The following is a 15,139-nucleotide window of genomic DNA, read 5'->3' as shown; positions in this document are numbered from 1 at the left end:
ATCAGGAAGTATTACTTTACTGAGAGAGTAGTGGATGGATGGAATAGCCTTCCTGCAGAAGTGGTCGCTGCAAATACAGTGAAGGAGTTTAAACATGCATGGGATAAGCATAAGGCTATCCTTCTTATAAGATAGGGCCAGGGACTATTGATAGGATTCAGATTATTGGGCAGACTAGATGGCCCAAATGGTTCTTATCTGCCAACACATTCTTCTGTGTTTCTGTTTCTATGATGTGAGTGTACGTAGGACTGTGTATGTATTATATGTGTAGGATGTGTGTATGTATGATGAATGTGTGTAAACTAGATGGATGTATACATGATGTGTGTATGTAAGATAGAGTATGTATTATCTGTGTAGGATGTGTGTACGTATAATGTGTGTATGTATGATAGATGTGTGTAAGCTAGACATATGTGTTTTAGATGTGCGTGTCTGTACGATTGTGTATTTATTATGTGTCTATGTATGTGTCATGTTTGTATGATGTGTGTATGTATGATAGACGTGTGTATGTGTGAACCTAAAAGGCGCTGCTGCTACTACTACTACCTACCTAAAGTGGGCTGCTACTTCTACTATCTAAAGGGAGCTGCTACTACTACTACCTAAAAACCCTGGGAAATGGCAGTGTTTGTAGGGGGAAATAGGGAGAGGTTCCTGTGTGGGGCTGCCCATTTTAGATTGAGTAACACTTGCCAAGAAGGGAATTAATAATGCGAGAGTAAGGCCTTACAGGGGAAGTTTTTACACACACTGGTTAAAATGGACCATAAATTGTTCCCTTCTACCTTTTAGAGGTCTTTGCATCACATCAATACTTGGTCTTGTAGGTAGCACATGGTGTTTTTTGCACACCTTTCCTTTTCTTTCATTGAAAATTTTTTTGGAGTCCATATATTTTATCCTAAGCATATTATTAAAAGCTAAGTTTCACATAATGCATATCCTTTATACTTACTTGTGGTCTGATGCGGATGAATGTCTGTGACTGGGGAGCAGCGCCTTAAATGTTTAGCATTATCCATATTTGTGAAGTGTGTGTGTGTAGCACCATGGTCAATCTACTCTGATGCATCAGGCATTGGTGGCTAGAAATCCTGGCTGATCCATGCCTGATTCATTTTCACAAAGGTCAGTCTCTCTACATTTTTCGTGGACAGACAAGTTCTTCTTGGGGTTACTATGGCCCCAGCTGCTTTAAAACCCGCTCTGATGGTACACTACTGGACGGGCAGGACAGCTTTTCCAGGGCAAACTCTGCTAGATGCGGCCACAAATCAAGTTTGGCTGCCCAGAAGTCCAGCAGATCTTCAAGGTGTGTTGGCATGGTCATGTCAAGGTATGCCACCACCTGCTGGTTCAGGTCCTGCTCCAGGTCTACCTGCTGCTGATGAGTTGCTTCACTATCAGCGACTGTAGACTTAGGCTGCTGCTGATGGAGCTGGTACTGCTCCTGCCACCCCACCCCTCCCCAGCAGCCATGGCAGTGGAAGGTGAGCACAGAGGGCCCCCCGAGTCAGACCTGCGAGAGGATGGACGATGGCACAGATAGGCATTGGCCAACTGATTACATAGGATGTCTCTGAATTAGGTCAGTTTGTCCTCCCTCTCAGTGGGTGTAAAAAAGGCCCCCATTTTGTGCTGGAAGCTAGGGTCCAATAAGGTTGAGAGCTATAAGTCATTCCGCTTCCGAATGGTGACAATTTGGCGGTCACTACGCAAGCAAGTGAGCATGCATCATGCCCTTTTTGCAAGTGACTCAGAGGGACTCCCTGCCTCCATCTCCACTGCATACTGCCACGGTGTGTCTGGGTCCTCTGTCTCGCCTTCCTCACAACTCTCTAGCTCCTCTAGCTGCTCCTGCTCCTCCTCTCCTGTCAGATGACTAGAAAAACCGCCCATCTCTTGAAACCTAAACTGTGCTCCCCTGTGCCCCTCCCCTTCCTCCTCCAGTCCAGCCCCCACAGGGCTCATGTGGCCGTGAGATGTAGGCTCCTTGTCTCCAGTGTCCTGACCAGCCATTGTTTCCAAAACGTGTTGTAGTAGATGAAGCAGTGGAATGTTGCTGTTCATCCTGTAATCCTGGTGACTGACTAATAATGTGGCTTCCTCAAAGGGCCTGAGCAAACCGCAAGTGTCACGTATGAGCTGCCACTGGTTAATATTGAAGTTACACAGGGGAGTCCCCCTATCCGCTTGGATCATCAAGAAATCGGTGATGGCTTTTCTCTGTTCGTTTTGTTGGTCCAACATATAGAGGGTGGAATTCCAACGTGTGGAAACGTTGCAAATCAGACTATGTTGGGGGATGCCGTTCTGACGCTGCAGTTCAAGGAGGGTGTGCTTTGCGGTGTATAAGTTGCTGAAGTGCATGGAAACTTTCCTTCCCATTGTTAGGAAGTCTTGCAGATGGGAAAACACTTGACGAACTGCTTGACAACCAGATTGAACATGTTTGCCATGCAGGGCGCATGTCTCAGGCTTCCTTGTCGCAGCACAGACAAGATGTTCTTCCCACCATTTCCAGTTTTCGTGGAGTAAGCCATGATTTGATTTCTTCATGAATGACTTTTAGCAGTTCCTCCCCTGTGTGACTCCGTACGCCAAGGCAAACCATGTGAAGAACAGCATGACACCGCATTGCCCTGTACACATGGTATGCTGGAGGGGCACTGAGACTTGTCCGTGCAGTGAAAGCTGAGGACACAGTGGAGGATGAGGAGGTGGAGTCGCACACTGTCACATGACCAACAGACTGAGAGAGTGGAGGCGGAAGCAGCGTAACCTGTCCAAGTTGCTGTTGTTGTGGCTGTGCAGGAACCACATTCACCCAGTGAGCTGTAAAGGACATGTATTGTACCTGACCATAGTTACAGCTCCAGACGTCGGTGCTGCCGTGCACTTTGGTACACACCAACAAGCTCAAGGACTGGTCCACCTTCTGTTCCACAAAATTGTGCAGGGCTGGTACTGCTTTGTTCACAAAGAAATGACGGCTTGGGACTCTCTACCTCAGCTCGGCACAAGCCATCAGTTGTCTGAAAGGTGCAGAGTCCATCACTTGAAAAGGGAGGGACTGCAGCACCAGCAACTTGGACAGGAGCACATTCAGCTTCTGCACCGTTGGATGAGTGGGCGCATACTGTTGTCTCTTGAACATGGCTTCGCCGATGGATTGCTGGCGGAATGACTGACTTGAAGTAGGAGGAGCAGGAGCATCTGGAGCAACAGAAGATGGGTATGACACACAGCTCCCTTCGTCTCAGGTGGTGGAGCCTTGGCTGGCTGAAACAGGGAGCGGGGTGCCACTGGGTGATGCAGCAGGCTGGACCACTACATCAGAGCCAAAGTAATGCAGGTCTCTGAGGTGAGTCCACTGAACAATGCTTAGTTCAAATTGATTTGTATTGTATTTTTGAAGGCTTTCTGAGATCAGTTATTCCTAGGCAGTTACTCTGTTCACTGCTCAATGGTCAGCTTTTTCTCCAAGATACTGGAAATAATGCAGTGCATAGGGTTTTACCAATCTCTTAATTCTACCCCTATGCTGTCTCCTGGTTTGCCTGTGAGCATGCATACAGGTTTTCTGGACTTTTCACATTTTGGCCATTTACAATGCAGTGATATTAACATCATATTTTAGTTATTCAGACATTTATGCAAGCAGTGATATCAAATATATTTTTTATTACATTATTTTATTTAATGAATGGAAAGGGGTGGGGATTATTCCTATTCATTAACACATTTTTATTATATTCACTATTTTTTTTTGTCCTTATGTGGCACTAATACCTGTAATCTTTCAAATGCATACACTGTTTAGTGCTATAGCATAGCATACAATAGAATTGATCAATGTTATCAGCATTCTGCTTCTCTAGCCTGGAGAAGCAGATCAAGGAGCAGACCACAGAGACATGCAGGTGAGGGCCCTTAGGACATTATGCAGGTTATTTGGGAAACTGCAATTGCCCTGCAGAGGTCCCGATTGGCCCCCCTAAAGGACTTTCAACACATTTTTAACACTTTAAGATGCCAAAATAATTTCTGATAAAAGCATCTGAAGTGTAAATGCCAGGCATTAGCTGATAGCAGCTGATACTCACCAGGTATGAAGCACGCTCAGCTCAGGTGACATTGAGGGATTAATAATTTGGCTTCAATATTAGCAAAATGTAAGCTCCTTATAGTAGATAAAGCGGACAGTCCATGTAAAACCACTAGAGACCACCAGCTCTTTAAACAAATCTCTGTACCTCAAGTTCTTAGCCACCTGTTCATTTGGTGTTAACAAAAAATGAACCACAGCTATAGTTTCTAAAAAGGAACAAATTATTTACCTTCCCTATGTATCTATCTACCTATCTATCGAATCTCCTTGATATAATGTCTCTTTGCTACACTAAGATAAAATGGCTATTTGACTGTAAGAAACACATCTGTCATGTGGTTTATGACAACAGACAACAAGCAGCCATGACGTCAATCAGCCCCAATGACGGCTGAAAGCCCATGTGAGTAGACAGGCACATGGGTAGACACTGAAGTCTTAGCCTTTGTATATTTAACACAATCCTTGTCCATGACATATTCTTGGAATGCATCCAGAGACCTTGATCACAGGATGAACTTTTCTTGACTTTGTGAAACATTAACATCCAGTGCACCCAGGGACATGGGCATGCATATAAATCTGTGGCACAAGTCTGTCTGTGTATTTGTTTTAATGACTGGTTTTAAATATGCCCTGACAACACAATCCAGTTGTTCTACATTATGCTGGTAACAGATGAATCTCTATTATATCATTTCATTATAACATTTTTTATGTGTTTAATAAAGTAATTTGTTTTAACATTTACATGAGTTGTTTTCTTTACAATAAAACCTTAAGATGGAGCTGTAACTGCCAAATGTGTTCTCTTCACCAGCAACGGGAAACATTTAGGAGCGTTTAACAAGGTGACCTACAATTATCTGTTAATATTATATCTCCTTAAGTGTTGTGTTAATTGATGCGTAAGTTCAGTAACAGTTCACGTAGGAGGTCTGTGAAGTGTAAGGTCTATTAGTATCAGAACAGATGCTGCACAGTTTAATGAAAGGCAACTTCATATACAATCCCTAGAACTGAAGTCTGTAAAAAAAAAAAATCATGTCTTTCCTATTTCAATTCATAAATCAATTAAATCTGTATGGGTCCCAGGGCAATAATTATATTAACAATAACCCTTTGGGAGGATAACCCCCCTCAGGGGATAATGGGCCCTATAAGTAAGGTCCCACAAAAAACTATTTTTATTGGTATGCTCTAAAAACTGATAATATTTAATTGTGAAACAAATGGTGAAAATTATCAGAGATCCTTATGTGGTTGGCTGTTAGGTATTAGCTATATTCAATGTTTGTGGTAATATGCTGGTTATTTCTGTCAGTGCTTAGTGCAGCATAAATGGGGGTCTCTCACCCTCCTTATTAGTATATTGTTGCCACCCTTTGTGTTATAAGATGTAACCTCCACATGTGACACTCTCTAAGACTTTATGAGCACTTTCATGTGCCTGAAAAATGATCCATTCATCCAGGGGGTCTCACAGCCTCCTCTGAATTGTGGGGCACCAAATCGTACCTATATATATATAGCACACCCTATTGTGTATATGTAGTGCTATATAGATCTGTGAGGGGTCCTGCACTATCTCCTTACTATTATATGCCTCTCTGAGGGTGTCACCTACACCTCCCTCAGTACTGTATTAATCAGTTTGGCACAATAATTTAGTCCTGGAAACCCCACCGTCGGTCCCTGACCCTTCTTAGTGCTGTATGGTGCACCATACAGCACTAAGAAGAGCCAGGGAGCCTGAAGGGGTTTCCAGGACTAAGCTACTGTGCCAAACTGATTAATACAGTACTGAGGGAGTTGTATGTGACATAATAGTAAGGAAGTAGTGCAAGACCCCTTACAGATCTATATAGCACTATATATACACAAAACAGAAGGAGGCCTACAAAGAAAAGAACACAGTACCTACAGTAAAATATGGTGGAGGTTCAGTGTTGTTTTGGGGTTGTTTTGCTCCCTCTGGCACTGGGTGCCTCTAATGTGTGCAAGGCATCATGAAATCTGAGGATTACCAACGGATTTTGGGTCACACTGTACAGCCCAGTACAGTCCAGAAAGCTGGGTTTGCGTCCGAGATCTTGGGTCTTCCAGCAGGACAATGACCCCAAACATACGTTAAAAAGCACCCAGAAATGGATGGCAACAAAGCACTGGAGAGTTCTGAAGTGGCCAGCAATGAGTCGAGATCTAAATCCCATTGAACACCTGTGGACAGATCTTAAAATTTCTGCTGGGAAAAGGCGTCCTTCCAATAAGAGACCTGGAGGAGTTTGCAAAGGAAGAGTGGTCCAACATTCCGGCTGAGAGGTGTAAGAAGCATATTGATGGTTATAAGAAGCAACTGATTTCATAAATTTTTTCCAAAGGGTGTGCAACCAAACATTAAGTTAGGGGAGCCAATAATTTTGTCCAGACCATTTTTGGAGTTTTGTATGACATTATGTCCAATTTGCTTTTTTTTGCTCCCTTTTTTTTTGTTTAGTTCCAATACACACAAAAGGAATAAACATGTGTATAGCAAAACATGTGTTACTGCAATCCTTTTCTTAAAAAAATTCAGAGGTGCCAACATTTATTGCCATGACTGTATAATCTGAATTAGTTTAGAAAATATGGTTTGATGACAGGTACAGATAAACTTTCTTTCACAGTTCTACGAGGCTCTCTCGTATCAATATAACCCCACAGTGAGGCTAGGTTTCCACACAGATTTTTCAGGTGCCACTCCAATTTTTGAGCCAAAGTCAGAAGTGGATCCAGTAGGAAGGAGAAGTACAAGTCCTTACTTAATATTTCCCATTCCTTTTGAATACTCTTCTGACTTTGGCTCAAAAACTGCAGTGGTAGTTTAGTTTTCTTAAAAAAAATATTTAAAAAATCCCAGAAAAAACCTGTGTGGAAACCTAGCCTTACAGTGCTTTGTGCCCTGACATGGTCACATAGGGTTCCAGTCAATCAGTAACCTTGCTATAAATTCATTCTTTAAAGGGGTACTCCACTGGAAAAACACTGGTGCCAAAAAGTTAAACATATTTGTAAATTACTTCTATTAAAAAATCTTAATCCTTCCAGTACTTATCAGCTGCTGTATGATCCACAGGAAGTTTTTTCTTTTTGAATTTCCTTTCTGCCTGACCACAGTGCTCTCTGCTGACACCCCTGTCTATTTTAGGAACTGTCTAGAGTAGGAGCAAATCCCCATAGAAAACCTAAGTGAAGCGAAGTGTTGGAAACGGCCCCTTCCTCCTTCTGAAGACGATCTTCGGTCGAGGGTGCAGGACATTCGTTCTCTTGAGTACCTTACTGCTTCTCTGAATAATACAGTACCGAAATTTCTTTCTGTATGGGACATCTGGGACAGTTTTGTGGCTAGGGGACTCTAGTGACCCATCTCTTCTTTTCTTTTTCTGTCTGTCCTTGACTTTTTTGTTATGTGTGTTTCCGCTTGGCTCTGCCCTCATGTTTGTTGTTTGTTTTTTGACTATTCCCCCCCTCCCTCTCCCCTTCCTTTGGTCCTCTCCTTCCTTGTCCCTTGTCCTCATCTTATGTTTCTGAATGCTATATTTTGCTGCATTGATACATTGAGTTTCGACCCTGTTATCTCCTTGTATTCAATTGTGGGATTGCTATCCCTAAGCTGTTGTTGGATTTGTCTTGAAGTGTTCTTGAAAAATGTAATAAAATTTACAGTTAAAAAAAAAAAAAGAAAACCTATCCTGCTCTGGACAGTTCCTAAAATGGACAGAGGTGTCAGCAGAGATCACTGTGATCCGACAGAAAGGAAAAGAAAAAAGAAAAGAGCTTCCTGTGGATCATACAGCCGCTGATAAGTACTGGAAGAATTAAGAATTTTTTATAGTAGTAATTTACAAATCTGTTTAACTTGCTGGCACCAGTTGATAAAAACATTTTTTTTTACCCCTTTAATCCTTGCAATAAATAAATATTCACTAAATATTCAAGTCAAAACCGTTTGAAAAAAGTTTGCAAAATCAATGCAAGATGCTACTTTATATGCAAAATGTAGACAGTAAAATGACCTTTGGGGTTTAATTGAAAAAAGTACAGGATGCAATGCCCCTTTAAAGGGAAATTCCAAGACATCATTTATTTATGTAACTTTCTGCTTATTCTGGACTAGTGTGCAGTCTTACCTAAGTGTGCATACAGAGAGCTGTCAATCACTGAGAAGCACCGCCCACATGACTACTTAGTCCAGAATGAGCAGAACTATACATGAATAAATTATGTCATCCTGGAAATTTTCCCACAAAACTATATATCAATCTGGTCAGCTCCATCTGCTCTATAATATGATGCCTGCAGTTTTAGACAGAATTTTCACTTTTACAGGTTCCCTTTAACTTTCCCATGTACATTCATACAAGCAAGAAACAGAAAATCACAGAGAAAGGGTCATATTTACTAGTACAATGGTAGGTTAAATAAAGTACGTTAACCTCTTAAGAAAGCAGGGTATACCTGTACGCCCTGCGCCTGGTCCTGGTATATAACGCGGGGTCACGTGTCGGTCCCGGCAGCTAATGAAAGCTGGGACCCTGGGCTAATTACGTGTGGCACCGATCGTTGTGCCGCGCACTATTAACTCTTTAGACGCTGTGTTCAAAGTTGATCGCCGTGTCTAAAGTAACAAAAATACACTCCCGGCAGCTCAGTCGGGCTGATCGGGACCATCGGTGATGTCCCAATCATCTAGAACGCGAGCAGAGGGTGCCTTACCTGCCTCCATCACGTCTGATCGGCGATTGATTGCTTCAGTGTTATCGGCTTGAGCAATCGAACGCCGATAACACTGATCATTGCCATATTAATACACGGCAATGATCTGTGCCGCAGATCAGTGTGTGCAGTGCTATAGCCACTAGAGGGGGCTATAACACTGCAAAAAAAGTGTGAAAAAAAGTTACAAAAGATCTTTAACCCCATCCCTAATAAAAGTAAGAATCACCCCCCACCCCCCTTTTCCCATTAAAAAAAAAACTGTGTAAATAAAATCAAAATAAACATATGTGTTATTGTCGCATGCGGAAATGTCAGAACTATAAAAATATATTGCTAATTAAACCACACGGTCAATGGCGTACGCGCAAAAAAATTCCAAAGTCCAAAATAGCGTATTTTTTTCCCTTTTTATATCATGAAAAAATGAATAAAAAGCGATTAAAAAGTCAATACAAAAATGGTACTGATAACATCTTCAGATCACGGCAAAAAAAATTAGAAAATGTAAAAAGTTATATGGGTCAGAAGATGACAATTTTACACGTATAAGTTTTCCTGCATGTAGTTATGATTTTTGTCAGAAGTATTACAAATCAAACCTATATAAGTAGAGTATAATTTTAACCGTATGGACCTACAGAATAAAGATAAGGTGTCCTTTTTACCGAAAAATACAATGCGTAGAAACGGAAGCCATCAAGATTTATAAAATTGCATTTTTTCTTCAATTTTGCCGCACAATGATTTTTTTCCGTTTCGCTGTGGATATTTTGGTAAAATGACTAATGTCACTGCACTCCTAGATAAAGCCGCTCCAGGCGAGACGCGTCGGAGTAGTGGTGGTGGGGAGTGGGTGAGTCCTGAATGCGCCATATTGAGCCCATTGTCTCCTGCTGTTGCTGCTAGATATCCCTTACTATTATTGCTGCTATTACACTGGTTCACCTGCTATATGCATGGTCTACTTACTTGTGAATCACAGTTTCCCTTGTGTATCTTTTCACACATTTATTATTTACTACACTTTAGTGTTCATAATTTTTTACTTTTTGGCACCCCTTTTTTTTATTTTTTGCACTCACTATGCAGTTTTTGAGCTTTATTACTATGAATCTTTTTCTTTGTACCAGTGTCATGAATTTTTAGCATTACCATCTCTTCCCCTCGCACTAGCACTTTATATTCCATTTTAGGCTCTATGCGCCCATATCTCCACACTATATGTGGTATTATTACTATATATCCTTAACTACACAGGACTCTATTTCCCAGTACCCCCACCCTTCTTTGTATGTATTTTTATATCTACATTTTTAGGATAGTTATCCATTTTTATGCCCACATGAATTAATTATGTGTACTTTTTCCCTTATGTGTAATAAAGAATATTTTTAACCATTCCTGTTTAGTGTATTATATTTTTATTCTCATTTTATTCATTTATTTTACATCGGGGGTTATCACATATTTTAGTCAGGTGTTTTTCTGCATACCTTTAGGTTTTTATTGCATTTTCTGTTCTTGTGAACCCCTCTTAATATTTATTCTCTAAGTGAGCCAGGGATCAGGAAAGGTTTTCTCGGTGTGTGTAATGTCACCGCAAAGTAGAATTGGTGACGCAAACAATAAGCCATAATATGTAATTTTAGGTGAAAATTTAAAGCGTTATGATTTTTAGAAGGTGATGAGGAAAAAATTAAAATGCAAAAACGGAAAAACCCTGAGTCCTTAAGGGGTTAAAAATCAATCCCAGCAGATTGCAGCAAGCCACAATGCAATATGGGAAGTATGTACAGGTGTAAAATGTTGGTAAACAGCTACTTAAATTCCACCCATTAATTCTAGGCTTCTATAAGGTACCAGTGTATTAATTTAACCCCTTATGGACTCAGGGTTTTTCCTTTTTTGAGGTTTTGTTTTTTCCTCCTCACTTTTTAAAAATCATAACCCTTAAAATTTTGCGCCTACATACTCATATGATGAATTTTTTTTGCGCCACCAATTCTACTTTGTAATGATGTCAATCATTTTGCCCAAAAATCTACAGCGAAACAAAAAAAAATCATTGTGCAACAAAATTGTAGAAAAAAATCGCCAGTTTGTAAATTTTCGGGGCTTCCGTTTCATAGCAAGGCATTTTTCGGTAAAAATGACACATTATCCTTATTCTGTAGGTCCATATGATTAAAATGATATCCTACTTAAATAGGTTTGATTTTGTTTTACTTCTGGAAAAAATCGTAACTACATGCAGGAAAATTTATACGTTTAGAAATGTCCTTTTCTGATCCCTATAACTTTTTTATTTTTCAGCATACGGTGAAGTTTATATTGGTACCATTTTTTCTTTGATCAGATTTTTTGATCGCTTTTTATTCATTTTTTTATGGTATAAAAAGTGACCAAAAATACGCTATTTTTGATTTTGGAATTCTTTTATGTGTACGCCATTGACCATGCAGTTTAATTAACAGTATAGTTTTATAGTTCAGACATTTACGCATGCGGCGATACCACATATGTTTATATTTATTTTTATGAACATTTTTTTTTAAATGGGAAATGTGGGGTGATTCAAACTTTTAGTAAGGAAGTGGTTAAATCACATTTAGTAACTATTTTTTTAAACTTTTTTGCAATGTTATAGCCCCCATAGGGTACTATAACATGCGTTACATTTAAGGGCAGTGATCAATGCTTTGCCATAGCATTGCATTGATCAGTGTTATCGGCGGTTGATTGCTCCAGCTGGGATCTCAGGCTTGAAGCAATCAATCACCGATCGGACACGGAGGAGGCAGGTAAGGGACCCTCCTTGTGCGTCCTAGCTGATCTGGACACCGCGGTTTCACGACTGAGCTGCCGGGAAGGTTTTACTTTCAATATATTTACTTTTTAAATATGGTATATTAGTTAAATTTGGCAAAAAAGATGCAAGCGTGCAACTCATGTTAACGGTCCTTATTGTCTTGCAAGTCCCTACATGAGCCTTACAAGCAAATGTTCAGCAATTCTATGCGGGAGCTGCATCTCCAGTTTCAGAAACCTCTGGGTTTACGGAACTGGGGACATGACGCCACTCCCCCTCCATTCATATCTATGGGAGGGGGCGTGACGGCCATCACGCCCCATCCCATAGATATGAATGGAGGGGGCGTGGTGTGACGTCAGTTCCCCAGTCCCAGAAACCTGGAGGTTTCCAAAACTGGAGACGCAGCTCCCGCATAGAATGCGGGTGCTGTAATGAGATCGCCGGGGGTCCCAGTGGTGGGCCCCCCATGATCAGACATCTTATAAAAAAAATTTGCCCTGAATACCCCTTTAAGTAGAATCAACGTAGTTAACCAAAAATGAAATCAAATAAAAAAATAAGTAAAATAACAAAAGTAACTTCCACTTCAGTTTTGACAACATCTGATGATGAAGTCACCAAACTAGTAAATAGGATTTACAGGCTTGGACCAGTTTCTGACAAAGTTTGCTACAGTCCCGAAATATAACACAGAGCGGCCCTTTGTACGGCAAGGATGAAAGTCCCCGAAAATATATTTAAATGTAATCATCTATGATTATAATACTATCAAAACAAATGATAAATACATATAAATATGTACTGTGGGACTGATAAAAGTAAAATAACAAGATAGCCAACAACATAATGAATAGATTAAATCAATCACAGTAATCACGAATATGTCATAAGCCTAAAGAGCAAAACATGAGATTCTGGTGAAACAATATCCACATGGCCAACGAGGGTCAAAAATGGCAATACTTAAAGGAACATTCTGGGAAAAGCTTAGAAAAAGTTTGATTCTAGTGCTGGGGAAGGATCATCTACAAAAGTCCCAGTGGATATCAATGCCCCTTAGTACAATAATGGGTCCAAGGGTCCAACAAAAGATGCAATTAAAAGTAGATGTACATGGGTTCTGTATAAATGATGGGTGGGCATAATTTCACACTTTAAAGGGGTTCTCCGGTGCTTAAACATCTTATCCCCCTATCCAAAGGATAGGGGATAAGATGCCTGATCGCTGGAGTCCCGCCGCTGGGGACCCCCGGGATCATGCACGCGGCACCCCGTTTGTAATCAGTCCCCGGAGCGTGTTCGCTCCGGGTCTGATTACGGGCGAATACAGGGCGGCGGCTTGTGACGTCACGCCTGCGTGCGACGTCACGCTCCACCCCTCAATGCAATCCTACAGGAGGGGCGTGATAGCTATCACGCCCCCTCCCGTAGGCTTGCATTGCGGGGCGGAGCGTGACATCACACGCCGCCCGCCCTGTAATCGCCCGTAATCAGACCCGGAGCGAACACTCTCCGGGGACTGATTACACACGGGGCGCCGCATGCATGATCCCAGGGGTCCCCAGCGGCGGGACTCCCACGATCAGGCATCTTATCCCCTATCCTTTGGATAGGGGATAAGATGTGTAAGCACCAGAGTACCCCTTTAAGGCAAAAAAAACGACTTTTAGGTGCACAGGCCACAAATGTATTATTTAAATACAATAGTTAAAGCAGCAGGTTTTACAGTGAAATGGATGTTACTGTAATGCATCATTTATCATGAAATTCACAGTATCATTATGCATTTTAGAATGTTCGTAGCACCTAATGCTATCATGCATAAATATGTTTTTTTAGTCAAACAACACCATGAGTGTTGCTTGAAACAGTACGAATAGTATTGGATGGGGCAATCCGGGCAATTGCCCAGGGCTCCCATCCCCTAGGGGGCCCCCTGTGAGATGCTCAGTGGGGATCCAGGGGGGGATCCGCTACAGAGCAGCCCACAGGGGGCCCCATCACCTTTGGGACATCCCTGTGTCCCGAAAGATCTTTTTGGGACACAAGGTTGTCCCGGTTACCTTTCTGAGGCCCCACGTTAACTTTAAAAATGCTGGAGCCTCTGGGAGGTAGCACACACAGGGACGTCGCTGACGTCCCATGCGTGTGCCCATAGGAACGGAGGAGTGGAGCATCGGAGCATCAAGGAGGACGCGCTCTCTCATGGTAAGTTACCTGCACTTCATCTTCAGTGCTCCGACCACCGCTCCTCCGGTCCTGGGACCTACTGCTATGGCCTACAGGCCATAGCAGTAGATTGTGACCCCTTACCGGAGGAGCAGTGGTCTGTGCACTGAAGTGCGGCAGTACACAGGCATACAGCCTCCAGCCAAAGGCTATATGTCTGCCAACTTAATGTGGGGAAACTATACAAAAATATAAAATTGTTCTATTCTGATCCCTATAACTCTATTATTTTTCTGTATATGGGGATGTATGAGGGACATTTTTTGTGTTGTGATTTGTAGTTTTTATCGGTACCATTTTTGTTTTGATGGGACTCTTCAATTGCTTTTAGATATTTTTTATGGTGTTCAAAGTGACCTAAAATGTGCAAATCTGGTTAGTGCACTATTACGACTTTTGAGGCCCCACTTTTGATTTTGCCAAGGGCCATGCTAAGCCTAAAACCAGCCCTAGGCAGCCAGCAAGTCCAGAATGTTGGTAGGACAGAAAATAATACAATACAGAAAAAAATATTCCTAGAACCAAAACGTTAACAAAAAACTAAGCTGAGAAAATGACACCAGTTAGGCGAATTAAGGCGTGACAGTCACTGCATAAAGAAGAAAACCACTATGGAAGTAGTTAGAGGAAAAACATAAAAAAAAAAAAAAAAAAAAGTATAAAGATCTAATAGAAAGTACATACTAATATACTGTACAGGCACAACTGAGGAGCAGCCAGACTTCAGTAAAAACCTAAATAAAGAACATATGTGTGAGAGCATATCAAAATGTTTGCCACATTTGCATCATGAGTTAAGAAATCATTGAACCCATAGGGCTCCCAAAGAGCCTGAAAGCTCTGCCAAAGCATACCATTGTGTAGTCATTGCAGCTTGATTCAAGTCAACACCTACATAAAAAAGTTTTTGCCTTTCAAACAGAGTAACTGAAAAAATATATCTACAACAGTAACACATACAATATAATAAATAAAAAAATGAAAAGTACCAGTAAAAGATGTAAGCTATATCTCAACATTGTTACTTTTATTTCATTCTTAAATCCATGTGATATAAGTCCACATGTAAGTGAACTATACATTATCTTATTCTGCTAAAGTGCAGTTTAAATATTTAATATCTGTTATTTCATGTACATACATAAGCTTAAGATGTTTTTTTTTATTGCTGCACATCTTTCGAGTTCATTGCACAGCCACCATTCTGATGGGACATTTCA

This window comes from Hyla sarda, chromosome 1 (genome assembly GCF_029499605.1).
Source record: "Hyla sarda isolate aHylSar1 chromosome 1, aHylSar1.hap1, whole genome shotgun sequence".
Classification (NCBI taxonomy): domain Eukaryota; kingdom Metazoa; phylum Chordata; class Amphibia; order Anura; family Hylidae; genus Hyla; species Hyla sarda.
Note: the sequence above shows the minus strand (reverse complement) of the source record.